Here is a 20,722-nt window from a genome sequence, read left to right as displayed (position 1 = left end):
TTAAAAGTCATATAAAGAATGCCAAATTGTTCACTAAGGCTTTCAGGTTTTGTAGTACCCATCACCATAAATATGAGATTCAAGGTGAAATTGGCTTTGTATGCTGTGATAGCTCATGAGGCAGGAGCCAAATGTGATGTGGCAAATCTGTGCCTCAATATTTTACAGATTGGCATATTTTGTTACCTATTTTTTCAAGAGTATTGTTCACCTACGGTCTTTATATGAACATTGTAACACACTACCTACTCTGTGGTTGAGAGAGTCTTGGAATCAGAAATTATGGACATAAGCTCTGCTTTGCCACGTTCTATCATTTACCAACAGGGTATTTTTACTTTTAAATGGGGAAAATAGAACAAAAACAGCATGTTTGTGATGATAGTTAAGTGAGATTGCATGTGTGAAATCAACTTGTAAACTACAAAACGCTATGCAAAGAAATAAGAATAAAACTACTTTTTGGTTACCATTTGTCAGTTGTAACTTATAAGACATCACTACTTGGGTCTAAAACATGGCTTTTTAACAATGAATTTATAATCAGAAAAGACGAATTACCTGTATATATGGTGTATTTTTGTACAGAAATGTTGGACTCCCTAGTTAATATGGTAGCAAGATTTTCCAGTTTTAATACTTGTCCTCTACACTTCCTTTAAAATGCCTGTGAATATATCCAAAAAGCCAAAACCAAATAGTAGCACTGGAATGAAAGATAAAATTAAAACCTTGTAACAACAGGCAGAAGGAAGTTCACTAACTTTATTGTTGATAATGTATTGAGAAGCAGAGGCTTGAGTTATGTATCAAGTATCCCATCTTTGGGAAACAAAAAAACAACAATAACAAAAAAATCACACCCCAGAGGTTCTCAGAGTGTGCACCTAGAATCACAGAACCACCAGCAGCACCATCTCCTGGGAACTTGTTAGAAATGCAAATTCACCAGCCCACTTCAAAACCTCTGAATTAGAAACTATTGGTGGGGCCCAGCCACCTGGGGTGGGTAGTGGTCTAACAAGTGCTCCAGGTGGTCCTTATGCCTGCAAACATTTGAGAATCACTGTCACAGACAAACTAACAGAAGATGGGAAAAATATTTTGATTGCTGCCCACCTTACGAAAAAACTTCAAAAGCAAACTTTTCAGTGGTCCCAAGCAGACAAGTATTATTATTCACACTTTCAGGTGAGAAAATTAAGAAATTTGACCCAACCCAGCACCATTAGGAAGAGTCAGAGGTCATGTTTTAGTTATTTGACCTTGAAGACCATCTCTTTCTTAACCATGGTTTTATAATGTTTCCTTAGTGTTGTAGCTAGTAGTTTCAAAAGTACTTACATGAAGTAAATAGGAAAAAAAAAAAAAGGGAGATTTCTGCATGATGCTCTCAAAACCATTGTAAAGCACATAGTCTAGGTAATGGTAAGATGAAAACAAAATTAAATGGGATCAGGGAGACCAAAAGAAAGGGTGATAAAGTAAGGGTATAGGAAATCCCAAAAGACAGTGACAGAATTAAATTTACCTTAATAAGGGTAGAATAAAAGTACACAAACTGTTTCGGAGAGAAAACAGAAAAGAATAGAAAAGTAAAGGACATGTTAAAACTATGACAGAGAAGATAAAAGATACAGAATTCTGAGATTTAAGACCTAAACAAGAACGACACTTGCTTGCAAGTAAGAAATCTAAAAACAGAAAGAGAAGCAACAATATGTGACATGCTATGGAAAAAAATGTATACAAATCAAGAGGAATCACAGAATTCCACACAAAACTAATGATAAAAGACCAATCTACAGCTGGACATACAATGATAATTTTATATGGTTCTAATTTCAAAACTCCACAAAGTATTCAGGTTCAAGACACATGTTACAACGAAAGGAAATGAAGATCACAAAATGGGAAGAGAACCTATTTATTCAGAGCGTCCTATATCAAAAGAGCCAGCCTTTGCCAGAGACTCAAAACAAAGGCAGTCAGGGAAGTGAGAATACAAAAAGGTTTTTGTTTTTATATTTGGATATCTTTTCAGTTTTTCATTTTATTATTTTAAGTTTTACATTTCACTCAATCTCACTATAAATTTCCAATTGATAGAATATTATGCTGCCTCTTTTCATTGTTTCAAACAATGTAAAAAACCATAAGAAATTATTAATGTTACACTATTAGATGAAAATAAGTAAAACACAAAGATATCATGTAGCTTTAATCTGTGTAAAGTTTTGTAAAGATAGATATATGTATACATATAATCTTTGATGATTAAAATTAATGTATTTTCATAAAGTATATATTCACATATTATTTATAATATATACACATTAAAATGCATACATAAATTTGATCCATTAAAACATATATATCTTGTTATATTAAAGTATATATATCATTCAGTGTAACACTATGAGGATCAAAAATATAAAAATTCAATTTATGGAATTCATATTCATAAATATACAAAATAAACAGCTTAAATGATAACTAAAATAAAATGAGGTATAGTTTTTAGTTTGCAATTGATAATATGAACACATTGTGAGATAAGCATTCTCTCAAATGTTGGTATAATCATAAACCAGAATATTTCTGGAAAGCAATTTGCCAAATAACACAGACTTTTAAAAAATGATCATATACCTTATTCTACAAATATACCTAGAAAATAATCAGAAATTTGTGCATAAATATGTTTATGAAAATATGCATTGAAGTTTTGTTTGTAAAAGCAAAGTTGGAAGCAATCTAAATAGAATTTCCAGTTGATGGAATATTATGCTACCACTTATTCAATTGTAAACAACTATGAGATCATGAGGAATTGCTGACCTTATTACTCAGTTAGGTGAAAATAAGTAGGATATTAAGTCATAAATATAGTACAGTGTAGACTGGAAAAAGAGGGAGAGCAAGAAACACATATACCCAAAGAATTGTAACTGCTCTGTTGTATGCTTTTCCAAATTTCCCAATTTCATTTGATAAAATCAGTTTCAAAATAGAAAAAAAAAATGCCAATAGCAGTTTAAATACATATTTATATGGAAATAATATCACATATGGAGAAAATAGAATAGAAATGCAAAAAATGATAACATATTCTTTGAAGCTATAGAATTATGTTTTTTCCTAAGAGGGAAAGTGTTTTTAATTTGAATTTGAATGTTTTTCAATCCAATGAGAGGCATTCCTACTTTTGAAAACAAATTCTGGAAACAGCTTTCAAAATTAATATGATTAATACCCTTAATCACTATTCTCTCACAAACCAAAATAGCTAATGCATTTGATTTTTTGAAGCTGAATATTTCATGTTTAACTTACCCTTTTTTATTTGATGATGGTTTATTTATACCTGACTTTTATTATTAGTAATTTAATCAAGAGATTCAACTCTAGATAGAGTTATATGAAACTCAGATTTAAATGTTGATGGGAGGAGATGTAGACAACATTTCAGGATTAATCTCCAGACATTTCAGAAATAATTTTAAACCATACTTGCTCCAAGAAAAGCAATGACACATATTTTTATCCTTACCCAAGCTTTTACTTTTGCCAGAAATTTCCCTTCTGAAACTCTGTCTTCTTTTGTGCAGTGTACTATGAAATCCCTCCAGAAATTGTCATCTGTTCAACTACTTAATAAGAATGAAAGTGTAGAATAAGGCTAATTATAAACTGAAATAAAAAGAAATGCCGCTTAAATGAATGAAGACATCTTGAGTATAAAATGTAACATTAGAGATACTCACAAAGTGAAAATAAGTGACATTAGATCTGTCCACATTGAGAAAACCTGAAGACCTATTTGTCAAGACTTTCAGTAAAATATCTGATATTAAATGTTTAAAAAAATTATGGACATTTAAATACATGGTTTTGCTTTTCTGATATTGTTACTGGTAATTTTAGAATGTCTCCTTGGATATTTTCCCTCAAAATAGAATTCCTTGACCTGGAAGAGAAAAGTGAAATATTATAAATTACCTTTATTATTTTTCAGGACTACGTAGGTCATTCTATTTAGGAAAAAAAAAAACTATTAAAATTTATTTTTCATATATTCCAAATTTTGAAAAGTCATAATAAAAGAATCAGAGAAAATATACATAGGTTTTCAAAATTTGCTCTTTTCTTCATTGTATACCCAAGATACTCAAGTTTTTAAATCAATATAACATTTTTCAGGACATCTGCCCTTCCATCCATATACAAACCCCTTCATTTATCCATCCACATATTCTAATATTAAGTGTGTGCTTTCTGCCATATATTATGCTAGCTTTTGGGTGTACTGGTGGAGCTGAGATGAGATGTGGTATAATCTCACTAGGCCATCCTGAGCATGTGGCACTTCCTGATTGTCTTTGTGTAGAAGGAATAACTCCTTTGTCTTTCCAGAATAAATTTGTGTGCTGACAACAAGACTCTGCTGCTGATTTGAACAGTCTTTTGACGATTTGACCATGACAGGTGGGTGGGAATTGTTGAAAAGGTCTAGAGGATTACAAATGTACATTTTGTCCACTTAATTATCATACCTAAGTTAAAGACCCTTACTATGGTGTTCGCATTGTCAATTGCAACATTGTTTCTGTTTTTATCCTTAGCTTTCCCTTCATAATAAGAGATTTTTTCACATAAAATAATTAAGCAGAAGAACCCACTGATGCTGTTACAAGAAGGAAAACAAACACATATTGATTAGTGGTGAAAGTATAAAATCGTACTACCTTTCAAATGGGCAGTTTCAGAAAACAAATAAAATGCTTACTTAGAAGTATCCTTTGACCCAGTGATGAAAACCACTTCTAAAAATGTATCCTAAGATTGTCTTCTCAAACTTGACTTTCCTGCGTATCTACAAGACAGTGAGATGGCGTACTAAAATATATTCAAATTATCAGCATCTTGATTTGATATAGGAGAATTCATTTCTTTTCTTGACATCAAAAAAGTAGCATTCCTATAAGCATAGATTGACAAATGTGGAACTTTCATATTAGTGAACCTGCAAAATGCAGTCAATATGAATTGGGCTAATGGCTAGTCTCCACTTCTTTGTGCAATTACTCTAGACTGTGTGATTTCTTGGTGAGTACTAAGAATTTACTAAAATTCATATTTTTATATGTCCTTGTCATTTATAATCTTTCTCTGTGTCCTGATTCACCTCCCCCTAGCCCCGCCACCAAAGAATCATATATTCAAGTAAACCAATTCAACCCCTTGTGAATGTTGCAAATTTTTACAGTTTTTACTTTTTGATTTTATTTTCTTAGAGACAGGGTCTAGCTCTGTTGTCTGTGCTGGAGTGCAGTGGCGTTGATAGGTCATGGCAGCCTAGAACTCCTAGACTCAAGTAATCCTCAGACCTCAGCTCCTGAGTAGCTGAGACTTCAGATGTGCACCACCACACCTGACCTTTTTTTGTTGTTGTTAGATATGGTCTTGCCATGTTGCCCTTGGCTGTTCTTTATCTCCTCACTGCATCCCACCTTGGCCTTCCAAAGTGCTGGTATTACAGGCCTGAGCCACTGCACCCAGCCTAGTTACACTTTATCTTTGAGTACTTATTAACGGCAAATATTAAAACATGTGAGGTTAGCAATTTTAATATCAATATTTATATCCATTTTAAAAGTATGATTTAATCGAGAAAGTAGATTTGTGGTTAAAAATAAAAATTGGATATATAACTGAAAACTCTGATGGAAAAGATCGGTAGGAAAATGCAGTACATAAAATCATAAATCTTGCTCATCATTGTCTTGACCCGAGGCTTCTGAATAATGAACTTGACACTAAAGAACTGTGGAGTGATAGTTTTTATCCAAACCTTTATGTATCAGAATCCACCTCCTAATTTTTCATCAAATATATGTTGCATCAAAGTTTTGTTTTTTAATTGTGCTCAATAGAAATAAACACAATGTCATTGTGGTTTTGATTTGCATTTCTCTGATGGCCAGTGATGATGAGCATTTTTTCATGTGTCTGTTGGCTGTATGAATGTCTTCTTTTGAGAAATGTCTGTTCATATCCTTTGCCCACTTTTTGATGGGGTTGTTTGTTTTTTTCTTGTAAATTTGTTTGAGTTCTTTGTAGGTTCTGGATATTAGCCCTTTGTCAGATGAGTAGATTGCAAAAATGTTCTCCCATTCTGTAGGTTGCCTGTTCACTCTGATGGTAGTTTCTTTTGCTGTGCAGAAGCTCTTTAGTTTAATGAGATCCCATTTGTCAATTTTGGCTTTTGCTGCTGTTGCTTTTGGTGTTTTGCGATCATTAAAAAGTCAGGAAACAACAGGTGCTGGAGAGGATGTGGAGAAATAGGAACGCTTTTACACTGTTGGTGGGATTGTAAACTAGTTCAACCATTATGGAAAACAGTATGGCGATTCCTCAAGGATCTAGAACTAGATGTACCATATGACCCAGCCATCCCATTACTGGGTATATACCCAAAGGATTATAAATTATGCTGCTATAAAGACACATGCACACGTATGTTTATTGCAGCACTATTCACAATAGCAAAGACTTGGAATCAACCCAAATGTCCATCAGTGACAGATTGGATTAAGAAAATGTGGCACATATACACCATGGAATACTATGCAGCCATCAAAAAGGATGAGTTTGTGTCCTTTGTAGGGACATGGATGCAGCTGGAAACCATCATTCTTAGCAAACTATCACAAGAACAGAAAACCAAACACCGCATGTTCTCACTCATAGGTGGGAACTGAACAATGAGATCACTTGGACTCAGGAAGAGGAACATCACACACCGGGGCCTATCATGGGGAGGGGGGAGGGGGGAGGGATTGCATTGGGAGTTATACCTGATGTAAATGACGAGTTGATGGGTGCAGCACACCAACATGGCACAAGTATACATATGTAACAAACTTGCACGTTATGCACATGTACCCTACAACTTAAAGTATAATAATAATAAATAAATTAAAAAAAAAAAGAAATAAACACAATGAAAAAATATGCTTTTTCTTTGGTGTAAAAAGTCTTGAATTTTTTTAAAGTAATATTTAATTAAATGGAGAAAACTTTTAAGAATAATTTATCCTAGGAAGTTATATGCTGATGTAATGTGAAAGAATGTCCTGATAAAAATGTTAAATTATCTGTTGTATAGATTTTTATGAAAGAAAGAAAAGAACATTTAAAAAAAGAGAGAAAACATCTACTTAAGATCAATAAGCATTTCTCCAACCTTAATAATAAATTGTAGTATTGAATTAACTTATTTCATAAATTTAAAAGTTTTTTTGTTGAAATTGTGTATGTTAAAAGTGACAAATGGGTGGCTGTTTTTACTACACATGACAAAACACAATGAAAGAAAATTTGATTTATAAGTGATAAATCTTGCTGATGGATATCATGAATTATTAGTGAATTTTGGTTTATTTGCATAGGAAAAAAAAAGAGAGAAGACTTTGGATTTTGAAATAGACTGAGAAGTAGATCAGATATTCTTTTAATCCACCACAATACCCAAGTGTCTTCACATCCAACCAAGATGAGACCTATCAATGTTCTGAAAGAGTAAACCGAAAAGACCGTACTTTGTCCTTCAGCAGCAACCTGCCATTTCCCTTCATGAATTATTATAAAAGAATAAAGTAATGAAAATATTATTGTCATTTGTACATACACATACATATGAGTTTAGTTTCTTGAAATATCATAACACAAAGAAGAATACAAAAGTTAGCAGGATGTTGGATTTTATAGGCCATGTAATTTGGTTCTGTTTTCAAAAATTTATAGACTCAATGCAATAATATCTTACTAATTACATGGTGAAGCCACAGGCAATCATTAGTATTTTTTGTAAACAGTTTCAAATGTATTGTTAGAACACACAGATTATAAATTGTATTTCAAATTTATCTGCTTTTATTTAAAGAAAATATTACATATGTATGCACATATAACATGCATATAATGTAAATATAACATAGGTATATTATGTATGTGTGTATAAAATCCTCCATTATTATAAGAGCCATTTTAGGTGTGGCTGGCATTCTTCTATTCTCTTCTGCTTTAGGGATACACCAAGTAAACGACTTGTAGAACACTCTCCTTGGAAATGATCAAGGTAGTACACAAATACATAGTTTTCTGAATGGTTATGTAATTGTTTTAATAAAAAAATCAAAACACAAAGCAAACAAAACAGGTAAAAAATAGTAAGAGTATTCAATTCCTATGATTAACTTCTATACAGTTTACAAAAATCAATGCAGATTTTTGTGAGAACATGTACATATTGACAATTTATTGAATTTACAGGTGAATACAACAGGTTATAAATGGTATGTACTGTATAATTCAATTTTATAAAGCTCTCTTTTACAGGGATGGATGAGTGTATCCTATGTTGAGACGTGTCATCTATAATGCAGTACACATTACCAGCTTACCAATAGGTGGTTCTTCTCTACTTCTACAGTGGACTTAATAGTTAATGCCTGATGGTGAATGAAATGGACACAATTCCCTCTTCGGAGAGCTTCTCATCTAATGGAAGTAATATGTTTATGAATTATAAAATATTTAGTACTTTGACAAGTTCTGGCAGATTAAGATATTATATGAAACAAGCAGAGTGTATAACAGCATCTTGCTCTAATACAGAGTCTCAATAGTCTCTCCTAGCTAAGTGTTTCTGGGGTGGACAGCAGAAAATAAGCAGAAGTTGAGTAGTAAAAGTAGAATGGGATGAGCTAATGTGATGCTGACAGAGAAGAGAATACCAAAAGACTTGAGACATATGAAAATATTGCATGTTTGAAGAACTGAAAGACATCCAATATGGAAAAATGAAGAAAAAAAGATGACTAAATGTACCAAGATAGAAGTGGAGAAACAGACAGGAGTAGGAATACATTAATTAGGGTCTAGCACGACCAGTTAACATAGCTGTTTTTTTATTCCCAATGCAGTGTTTCAAGCAGAAAATGACATGAGCAATTGGAATTGTAAAGGATATCTCTGAGTACCATTTAAGAGGAGATTGGAAGAGAGTAACAGATTCAAGGAGACCCCCTTAGGAGGCTACTGCAATTTTCCAAGCAATATATGATTATGGATTGGAACATTATGGAGAAATGGATATAGACCATAGGTAAGACATTGAGGAATAAACTCAAACAAGAGTCAATAACATATTAAAGATGAGAAAGAGAGGACGGTTTCAAGAAATACTCTTTTCCTGACTGATGAGACACTGTGAATGGTGGGGATAATCAGTGAAAGAACGAGTAATGGAAGAGCATCGAGAGTCATACTGAAAGGTAATCATAAGTTTAAGATGAATTTATACTCAGAATATGGCAATTAAAGCCCAGAAGCTGTTGTGCAAAAACAATTCAATTGAACCCCTCACTTTGCAGGTAAGGAGGTGAGGGCCAGAGATGATAAAAGTATGGCTTTTTAAGCATTATATAAAATGTGAATACATATGTACATATATTGCAAAAACCTAGTATATTACCAAATTGTCCACTTTAGAATGAATATGTACCTATAATCTGTTATTCTGAAATATTTGAAAATTCATGATCAAAGAAACAATTTATGATGTTTATATAATTTCCTAGAAAAAAATGTGTAATGGGAAAACAAACATCACAACCCCAAATTTAATAATTATTGAAAAATGGATGGAGAAATAAAAAATATAAATTACAGAATTATAAAGCTCATTTTCCCACTAGCTATCTATTGCCAGCACATAGGACAATACTGCTTAGATGGCCAACACATCAAGAATATTCCAATGGAAGATATTTTTGAACAGCAAGCACTAAATTTATATTCTCTGAAATCAAAATTGAAGCCAGGCATGGTGGCTCAGGCCTACAATTGCAGCATTTTGAAAGACGAAGGTTAGAGGACTATTTGAGGCCAGGAGCTCGAGACCAGCCTGCGCAACATAGTGAGGCCCCATCTCTACAAAAAAATTTAAAATATTAGCCAGGTATGGTAGTGCCTGCCTGTAGTCCCAGTTACCTGGGGGACTGAGGTGGGAGGATCACCTGAACCTGGGAGCTGGGATCGCACCACAGCACTCCCAGCTGGGTGATAGACCAAGACTCTGTCTCAAAAAGATAAATTTAAAATTAAAACTGAACAATTAAGATAGCAATTGTATAATTCTGATATTGATAAAGTTTGAAGGGAAATGGCTTACTCTATAATTTAAATGGTTAGTTAAAATTAGAACATCAACACAAAGTTTATTTTTTAATATATATTGAGATATTTTAAAGCTTTTTGTTATATTAAACTGAAAAGAATTGAAAAACTGAAGTTTCTAATATAAATATATACTAAAGCAAAACCTTAGTTTTCACAATAAGCTTGATACTTTGGAGGTTAAATCTTCTGTACCAAATATGTCAGGTAGGGGAATGGCCTTACTCCTTAGAATTCATGAAGTATTCCTTGAAGTGCCAGACCACCTCAACACATTTCAGTACTGGCAGGGATCTATTATACAAGTGTCAGTAAAGACAAATTATTTAGGATAGTCATTCAATCAGTCCAAAAATGTAGAACAAATATTAAGATGAACTGAATTAACTTCCATATATATATGAATTTTCTCTCATATATATATGAATGTTCTGTCTACATATTTATATATAATATATAAATATATATTATACATGTAAATATTTATTAAAAATATGTATATTATATATTATATTCACATATATGAATTTTCTCATATATATGAATTTTCTCTCTACATATTTATATATAATATATAAATATATATGTAAATAAATATGTATTATAAATAGGTATATATTATATATTATATTCATTTATATGAATTATATATATATATATATTAGAAAAAAAGTCTCATTCTGCTCACTCTGTCACCCAGGCTGGAGTGCAGTGGTATAATCACAGCTCATTTCAGCCTAAATCTCTCCAGGCTCAGGTGATCTTCCTACCTCAGCCTCTCAAGTAGCAGGGACTACAGGCATGTGTCACCACACCCAGCTAATTTTGTATTTTGGGGGGTTTTGCCAAGAGACGGGGTTTTGCCATGTTTCCCATGCTGGTCTCAAACTCTTGGGCTCAAGCTTCCCTTCTGCCTTTGCATCCCAAAGTGCTGGGATTATGCTTTACAAGCGTAAGTCACCATGCCTGTGTCCCCTATGTAGCAGTGTATTTGATGCCACTGCTACATGGGGGACACACTGTATTGCACATTGTTAATTCCAGTGGACATAATACAATGGTTATGATTCTTTAAAATTATGTATATGGCCAAGGGGGGCGGAGCAAGATGGCCGAATAGGAACAGCTCCAGTCTCCAACTCCCAGCGCAAGCGACACAGAAGACCGGTGATTTCTGCATTTTCAACTGAGGTACTGGGTTCATCTCACTGGGGAGTGCCGGACGATCAGTGCTGGTCAGCTGCTGCAGCCCGACCAGCGAGAGCTGAAGCAGGGCGAGGCATTGCCTCACCTGGGAAGGGCAAGGGGGAAGGGAATCCCTTTTCCTAGCCAGGGGAACTGAGACACACAACACCTGGAAAATCGGGTAACTCCCACCCCAATACTGCGCTTTAAGCAAACAGGCACACCAGGAGATCATATCCCACACCTGGCCGGGAGGGTCCCACACCCACGGAGCCTCCCTCACTGCTAGCACAGCAGTCTGTGATCTACCGGCAAGGCAGCAGTGAGGCTGGGGGAGGGGCACCCGCCATTGCTGAGGCTTAAGTAGGTAAACAAAGCTGCTGGGAAGCTCAAACTGGGTGGAGCTCACAGCAGCTCAAGGAAACCTGCCTGTCTCTGTAGACTCCACCTCTGGGGACAGGGCACAGTAAACAATAACAAACGTAGCAGAAACCTCTGCAAATGCAAACGACTCTGTCTGACAGCTTTGAAGAGAGCAGTGGATCTCCCAACACAGAGGTTGAGATCTGAGAACGGACAGACTCCCTGCTCAAGTGGGTCCCTGACCCCTGAGTAGCCTAACTGGGAGACATCCCCCACTAGGGGCAGTCTGACACCCCACACCTCACAGGGTGGAGTACACCCCTGAGAGGAACCTTCCAAAGCAAGAATCAGACAGGTACACTCGCTGTTCAGAAGTATTCTATCTTCTGCAGCCTCTGCTGCTGATACCCAGCCAAACAGGGTCTGGAGTGGACCTCAAGCAATCTCCAACAGACCTACAGCTGAGGGTCCTGACTGTTAGAAGGAAAACTATCAAACAGGAAGGACACCTACACCAAAACCCCATCAGTACATCACCATCATCAAAGACCAGAGGCAGATAAAACCACAAAGATGGGGAAAAAACAGGGCAGAAAAGCTGGATATTCAAAAAATAAGAGCGCATCTCCCCCGGCAAAGGAGCGCAGCTCATCGCCAGCAACGGATCAAAGCTGGACGGAGAATGACTTTGACGAGATGAGAGAAGAAGGCTTCAGTCCATCAAATTTCTCAGAGCTAAAGGAGGAATTACGTACCCAGCGCAAAGAAACTAAAAATCTTGAAAAAAAAGTGGAAGAATTGATGGCTAGAGTAATTAATGCAGAGAAGGTCCTAAACGAAATGAAAGAGATGAAAACCATGACACGAGAAATACGTGACAAATGCACAAGCTTCAGTAACCGACTCAATCAACTGGAAGAAAGAGTATCAGCGATTGAGGATCAAATGAATGAAATGAAGCGAGAAGAGAAACCAAAAGAATAAAGAAGAAAAAGAAATGAACAAAGCCTGCAAGAAGTATGGGATTATGTAAAAAGACCAAATCTACGTCTGATTGGGGTGCCTGAAAGTGAGGGGGAAAATGGAACCAAGTTGGAAAACACTCTTCAGGATATCATCCAGGAGAACTTCCCCAACCAAGTAGGGCAGGCCAACATTCAAATCCAGGAAATACAGAGAACGCCACAAAGATACTCCTCGAGAAGAGCAACTCCAAGACACATAATTGCCAGATTCACCAAAGTTGAAATGAAGGAAAAAATCTTAAGGGCAGCCAGAGAGAAAGGTCGGGTTACCCACAAAGGGAAACCCATCAGACTAACAGCAGATCTCTCGGCAGAAACTCTCCAAGCCAGAAGAGAGTGGGGGCCAATATTCAACATTCTTAAAGAAAAGAATTTTCAACCCAGAATTTCATATCCAGCCAAACTAAGTTTCATAAGTGAAGGAGAAATACAATCCTTTACAGATAAGCAAATGCTTAGAGATTTTGTCACCACTAGGCCTGCCTTACAAGAGACCCTGAAGGAAGCACTCAACATGGAAAGGAACAACCGGTACCAGCCATTGCAAAAACATGCCAAAATGTAAAGACCATCGAGGCAAAGAAGAAACTGCATCAACTAATGAGCAAAATAACCAGTTAATATCATAATAGCAGGATCAAGTTCACACATAACAATCTTAACCTTAAATGTAAATGGACTAAATGCTCCAATTAAAAGACACAGACTGGCAAACTGGATAAAGAGTCAAGACCCATCAGTCTGCTGTATTCAGGAGACCCATCTCACACGCAGAGACATACATAGGCTCAAAATAAAGGGATGGAGGAAGATTTACCAAGCAAATGGAGAACAAAAAAAAGCAGGGGTTGCAATACTAGTCTCTGATAAAACAGACTTTAAACCATCAAAGATCAAAAGAGACAAAGAAGGCCATTACATAATGGTAAAGGGATCAATTCAACAGGAAGAGCTAACTATCCTAAATATATATGCACCCAATACAGGAGCACCCAGATTCATAAAGCAAGTCCTTAGAGACTTACAAAGAGACTTAGACTCCCATACAATAATAATGGGAGACTTCAACACTCCACTGTCAACATTAGACAGATCAACGAGACAGAAAGTTAACAAGGATATCCAGGAATTGAACTCATCTCTGCAGCAAGCAGACCTAATAGACATCTATAGAACTCTCCACCCCAAATCAACAGAATATACATTCTTCTCAGCACCACATCGTACTTACTCCAAAATTGACCACATAATTGGAAGGAAAGCTCTCCTCAGCAAATGTACAAGAACAGAAATTATAACAAACTGTCTCTCAGACCACAGTGCAATCAAACTAGAACTCAGGACTAAGAAACTCAATCAAAACCGCTCAACTACATGGAAACTGAACAACCTGCTCCTGAATGACTACTGGGTACATAACGAAATGAAGGCAGAAATAAAGATGTTCTTTGAAACCAATGAGAACAAAGATACAACATACCAGAATCTCTGGGACACATTTAAAGCAGTGTGTAGAGGGAAATTTATAGCACTAAATGCCCACAAGAGAAAGCAGGAAAGATCTAAAATTGACACTCTAACATCGCAATTAAAAGAACTAGAGAAACAAGAGCAAACACATTCGAAAGCTAGCAGAAGGCAAGAAATAACTAAGATCAGAGCAGAACTGAAGGACATAGAGACACAAAAAACCCTCCAAAAAATCAATGAATCCAGGAGTTGGTTTTTTGAAAAGATCAACAAAATTGACAGACCACTAGCAAGACTAATAAAGAAGAAAAGGGAGAAGAATCAAATCGACGCAATTAAAAATGATAAAGGGGATATCACCACCGACCCCACAGAAATACAAACTACAATCAGAGAATACTATAAACACCTCTATGCAAATAAACTGGAAAATCTAGAAGAAATGGATAATTTCCTGGACACTTATACTCTTCCAAGACTAAACCAGGAAGAAGTTGAATCCCTGAATAGACCAATAGCAGGCTCTGAAATTGAGGCAATAATGAATAGCCTACCAACCAAAAAAAGTCCAGGACCAGATGGATTCACAGCTGAATTCTACCAGAGGTACAAGGAGGAGTTGGTACCATTCCTTCTGAAACTATTCCAATCAATAGAAAAAGAGGGAATCCTCCCTAACTCATTTTATGAGGCCAACATCATCCTGATACCAAATCCTGGCAGAGACACAACAAAAAAAGAGAATTTTAGACCAATATCCCTGATGAACATCGATGCAAAAATCCTCAATAAAATACTGGTAAACCGGATTCAGCAACACATCAAAAAGCTTATCCACCATGATCAAGTGGGCTTCATCCCTGGGATGCAAGGCTGGTTCAACATTCGCAAATCAATAAACATAATCCAGCATATAAACAGAACCAAAGACAAGAACCACATGATTATCTCAATAGATGCAGAAAAGGCTTTTGACAAAATTCAACAGCCCTTCATGCTAAAAATGCTCAATAAATTCGGTATTGATGGAACGTATCTCAAAATAATAAGAGCTATCTATGACAAACCCACACCAATATCATACTGAATGGGCAAAAACTGGAAAAATTCCCTTTGAAAACTGGCACAAGACAGGGATGCCCTCTCTCACCACTCCTATTCAACATAGTGTTGGAAGTTCTGGCTAGGGCAATTAGGCAAGAGAAAGAAATCAAGGGTATTCAGTTAGGAAAAGAAGAAGTCAAACTGTCCCTGTTTGCAGTTGACATGATTGTATATTTAGAAAACCCCATCGTCTCAGCCCAAAATCTCCTTAAGCTGATAAGCAACTTCAGCAAAGTCTCAGGATACAAAATTAATGTGCAAAAATCACAAGCATTCTTATACACCAGTAACAGACAAACAGAGAGCCAAATCAGGAATGAACTTCCATTCACAATTGCTTCAAAGAGAATCAAATACCTAGGAATCCAACTTACAAGGGATGTAAAGGACCTCTTCAAGGAGAACTACAAACCACTGCTCAGTGAAATCAAAGAGGACACAAACAAATGGAAGAACATACCATGCTCATGGATAGGAAGAATCAATATCATGAAAATGGCCATACTGCCCAAGGCAATTTATAGATTCAATGCCATCCCCATCAAGCTACCAATGAGTTTCTTCACAGAATTGGAAAAAACTGCTTTAAAGTTCATATGGAACCAAAAAAGAGCCCGCGTCTCCAAGACAATCCTAAGTCAAAAGAACAAAGCTGGAGGCATCACGCTACCTGACTTCAAACTATACTACAAGGCTACAGTAACCAAAACAGCATGGTACTGGTACCAAAACAGAGATATAGACCAATGGAACAGAACAGAGTCCTCAGAAATAATACCACACATCTACAGCCATCTGATCTTTGACAAACCTGAGAGAAACAAGAAATGGGGAAAGGATTCCCTATTTAATAAATGGTGCTGGGAAAATTGGCTAGCCATAAGTAGGAAGCCGAAACTGGATCCTTTCCTTACTCCTTATACGAAAATTAATTCAAGATGGATTAGAGACTTAAATGTTAGACCTAATACCATAAAAATCCTAGAGGAAAACCTAGGTAGTATCATTCAGGACATAGGCATGGGCAAAGACTTCATGTCTAAAACACCAAAAGCAACGGCAGCAAAAGCCAAAATTGACAAATGGGATCTCATTAAACTAAAGAGCTTCTGCACAGCAAAAGAAATTACCATCAGAGTGAACAGGCAACCTACAGAATGGGAGAACATTTTTGCAATCTACTCATCTGACAAAGGGCTAATATCCAGAACCTACAAAGAACTCAAACAAATTTACAAGAAAAAAACAAACAACCCCATCAAAAAGTGGGCAAAGGATATGAACAGACATTTCTCAAAAGAAGACATTCATACAGCCAACAGACACATGAAAAAATGCTCATCATCACTGGCCATCAGAGAAATGCAAATCAAAACCACAATGAGATACCATCTCACACCAGTTAGAATGGCGATCATTCAAAAGTCAGGAAACAACAGGTGCTGGAGAGGATGTGGAGAAATAGGAACACTTTTACACTGTTGGTGGGATTGTAAACTAGTTCAACCATTATGGAAAACAGTATGGCGATTCCTCAAGGATCTAGAACTAGATGTCCCATGTGACCCAGCCATCCCATTACTGGGTATATACCCAAAGGATTATAAATTATGCTGCTATAAAGACACATGCACACGTATGTTTATTGCAGCACTATTCACAATAGCAAAGACTTGGAATCAACCCAAATGTCCATCAGTGACAGATTGGATTAAGAAAATGTGGCACATATACACCATGGAATACTATGCAGCCATCAAAAAGGATGAGTTTGTGTCCTTTGTAGGGACATGGATGCAGCTGGAAACCATCATTCTCAGCAAACTATCACAAGAACAGAAAACCAAACACCGCATGTTCTCACTCATAGGTGGGAACTGAACAATGAGATCACTTGGACTCAGGAAGGGGAACATCACACACCGGGGCCTATCATGGGGAGGGGGGAGGGGGGAGGGATTGCACTGGGAGTTATACCTGATGTAAATGACGAGTTGATGGGTGCAGCACACCAACATGGCACAAGTATACATATGTAACAAACCTGCACGTTATGCACATGTACCCTACAACTTAAAGTATAATAATAATAAATAAATTTAAAAAATATATATATATATAAAGGTAGAAAAGCTACTGTGCTAATAAATATAAATATGCATATATATGCAAAAAGAATGTTTCTTGGGCTATATATTAAATACTTGGGTACTAGAAAAAAAAAATTATGTATATAGCTGGGCGTGGTGGCTCACACCTGTAATCCCAGCACTTTGGGAGGCCGAGGCGGGCGGATCACGAGGTCAGGAGATGGAGACCCTCCTGGCTAACACGGTGAAACCCCGTCTCCAAGAAAAATACAAAAAATTAGCCAGGCGTGGTGGTGGATGCCTGTAGTCCCAGCTACTCGGGAGGCTGAGGCAGGAGAATGGCGTGAACCTGGGAGGTAGAGCTTGCAATGAGCCTAGGTGCAGCCACTGCTCTCCAGCCTGGGTGACAGAGCAAGACTCCGTCTCAAAAAAAAGATAAAATTATGTATATATAGTATCTGTATTACCTTCATTATGGCACACAACAAATCATTTACCGGGTGCCTTTAATGTGCCAGATCCTGTGCTAGGGTATGTTAAAAATGAGAAAGCTATAACTTCTCTTCTCAGGAATTCTCAGTCTAGTGCACCTAAAAGTTATGAGACTCTAAAGACACAGGCTTGAAAAATGTAGACTATGAGGGTAAAACAGAGCCATGAAGAAGAAACCATAAGAAAGATGCACTTTAAAACTTTCCCACCAAAAGCAATATGTAAATTCCTTAGTAAGCTCTACAATTCTCTGAATGAGGAGTGTGTGTTTGTATGTTTGCATGTGCCATAAACACCACTGGTGGAAGAAGAAGAGAATTCCAGTTCATAAGTAGAAGCTGTGGAAATGAAGGAAAAGGAAAAACTACAGAAACTACAGAAGGCTAGACTTCACTTTCCATATTCCTATTTCTTGATACCCACCTGAGAGTCACGGTCAGAAATCACAGCTGTTCCATAACACTCTGAGGGCATGATGGTCTGTTACATGGCAGATTCATCTAAGAGAGGATCCAGTACACATTCTATACATGGAAGTTTTGCTTCACAAAGAGTAATTCAGAAGAGGAAAAGAAAAATTATGAGCAAATATTTATTGAAAACTAAAGAAAATAAAGAGAGAGACATTTATTATATAGCACATATTGAGAAATACACTTGAGGATAATTGTACCAGATGCCGACTTGCAGTATGCTCTAGGGTAAAAAGGAAAAAAAAGAAAATGAAAATGGTTCTCCAAATCCAAGGTAAAAGTGAACACAAAGAGTAATAACACTAATAATATTTGTAAATAATGAACTCAATTACAGAATATTTTTACACTCAGAGTCCTGGTGCTCTAACATTTTTAGATATAAATTTGGTTAAATTTCTTTCTATTTTAAAAATGATGCCTTCTATAATCTACCTTAATATATAGTAATAGAACAGCTCAAAAGCTTCCTCACAGAAGGTTGCCACAGCAACAACCCTTGGATATACATGCACAAAAATTGAGGGGAAAAATACAGGTAAAATTCAATGGACTATGAAATAAAACAGTTGATTTTCAAGGGAGGAATAAGGAGTGAGAAGGAGATGGAGAAAGAGGAAAGGATCAGATTGCAGCATGGATAAACTGTTTTAGCATTGGTCATTTCTGGTTCCATACAGCTGTGGATACACCTCCAAAAAATCTAACACAGAGGAATGATACTCCTGAAAGATAGGCAGGGATAATGGACACAATGATGATTTTTGAGGTAAGAGCAGGGGAAAAATTGCATCCCAAGGGCTGGCCCATATCCAAACAGAGCTAAAATAAGATGGATACACACAAAAAAAGGAAGCTCAATCTACATTTATTCCTAGTTGCCCTTGATGCCAAGTATTCATATGTCTTTGCCAACATTTTAATGTTTTGTACACTCCAGAAAATTTGACTTGAAGAAAGCTCTGCATTGAGTTTAGTTATTTCACCCTCTTTTTGAACCCTTTGGTCCTAGTGAAAGAAGACTTTTGTGGCACAATCAAGCCATATTAAATGTGTAAACGAGGCAGTACTTGACTTAAATACTATTACTTCCTGCTGCTTCTGGTGACCTCTCCTGCCCTCATATTTCTACTCTCTGGTGCCTAGTATCAGTGGATGCACACTGGGCAGCCTCCAAAATTCAAGACCTATCATTTTATCTCCTCCCTAGAATTTTCTACCTGTGTAATTTTCCGTGTTTCATTATCTGCCCTGGATTTCACATTAGCCTGTTTCTTTTCCTGAGGGTCATGATAAATAACTTTAATCAATCGAACAAGAAGGGCTAACATTTACTGAGATACTATTGATGATTCATGCTAAGCCCTTTTATGGTATTTAATACTTATAACTGTACTGTGATGGTGATGTTATTATCCCCACTTTTAAGGTAAAGAGTGGAGTGTGAGTGTTCAAGGTATTATATCACTTGAATAAAGTCAAACAGTTAATACGCGAAAGTCAGGAATCGAGTCCACAGCATGACCAAAGTTTAATTTGCTAGTCTTCATACTCGCTGCTTCCTACTGACTAACCCATTTGAAGATTTTCATCAGTTGTAATTCCCAAGGGTGACTTTCCCTTCTTCTGAACAATACTTTCTTTTTTTCAGAGGAATCTTCAGTGCATCAGTAGAACTGATTATAAAGCAGATGTTGATTGAGATGTGTTTGACTCAGTCTCTCAAATTTCACTGTGTATGTGACTGTCCTTTCATTTTCACTAGCATTTTTGAGTCTCTGCTCTCCGCTTATGTCAAGGATACCTGTCACTGAAATCCAAGCATCTGTCTGTCTCATAGAATCCAGTGCTCAGGTCTGTGTGTGGCTGAAGCTTTTCTGGGTGACACACTGCTCCCTCTGCTGGACTGTGGAGGACAAAGACAAAAAGCATCTTCAAATCCCAAAGTTTTACATGGTGCCTAATTTACTTTATAATTACGGAAAAGTTAAGAGAGGCAATGATCAAAAAAAATATTCAAGGGTATTTTGGCCCCAGATAGCTGAGAAGTAATAAGGGCTTCCAATGAGGTCTCTGCCTAGCACAAATATGTCTTCTGTGACTAGGTTTTATTTTTATGTAGCAGGCACAGCGAATGTATGTTTTCAACATCAACAGCAGAAGCTTGCAATTGTCATTGTGATCTGTTTTGCAGATAAAGCTGGCATTACTAGCCTAAACTTCTGCTATTTGTGAACCATTCCTGGCATGTAGACTGCACGTGCTTTAATCTCCT

The sequence above is a fragment of the Macaca nemestrina genome, chromosome 11 (genome assembly GCF_043159975.1).
Source record: "Macaca nemestrina isolate mMacNem1 chromosome 11, mMacNem.hap1, whole genome shotgun sequence".
Lineage (NCBI taxonomy): Eukaryota > Metazoa > Chordata > Mammalia > Primates > Cercopithecidae > Macaca > Macaca nemestrina.
This window is presented reverse-complemented; position numbering follows the sequence as displayed.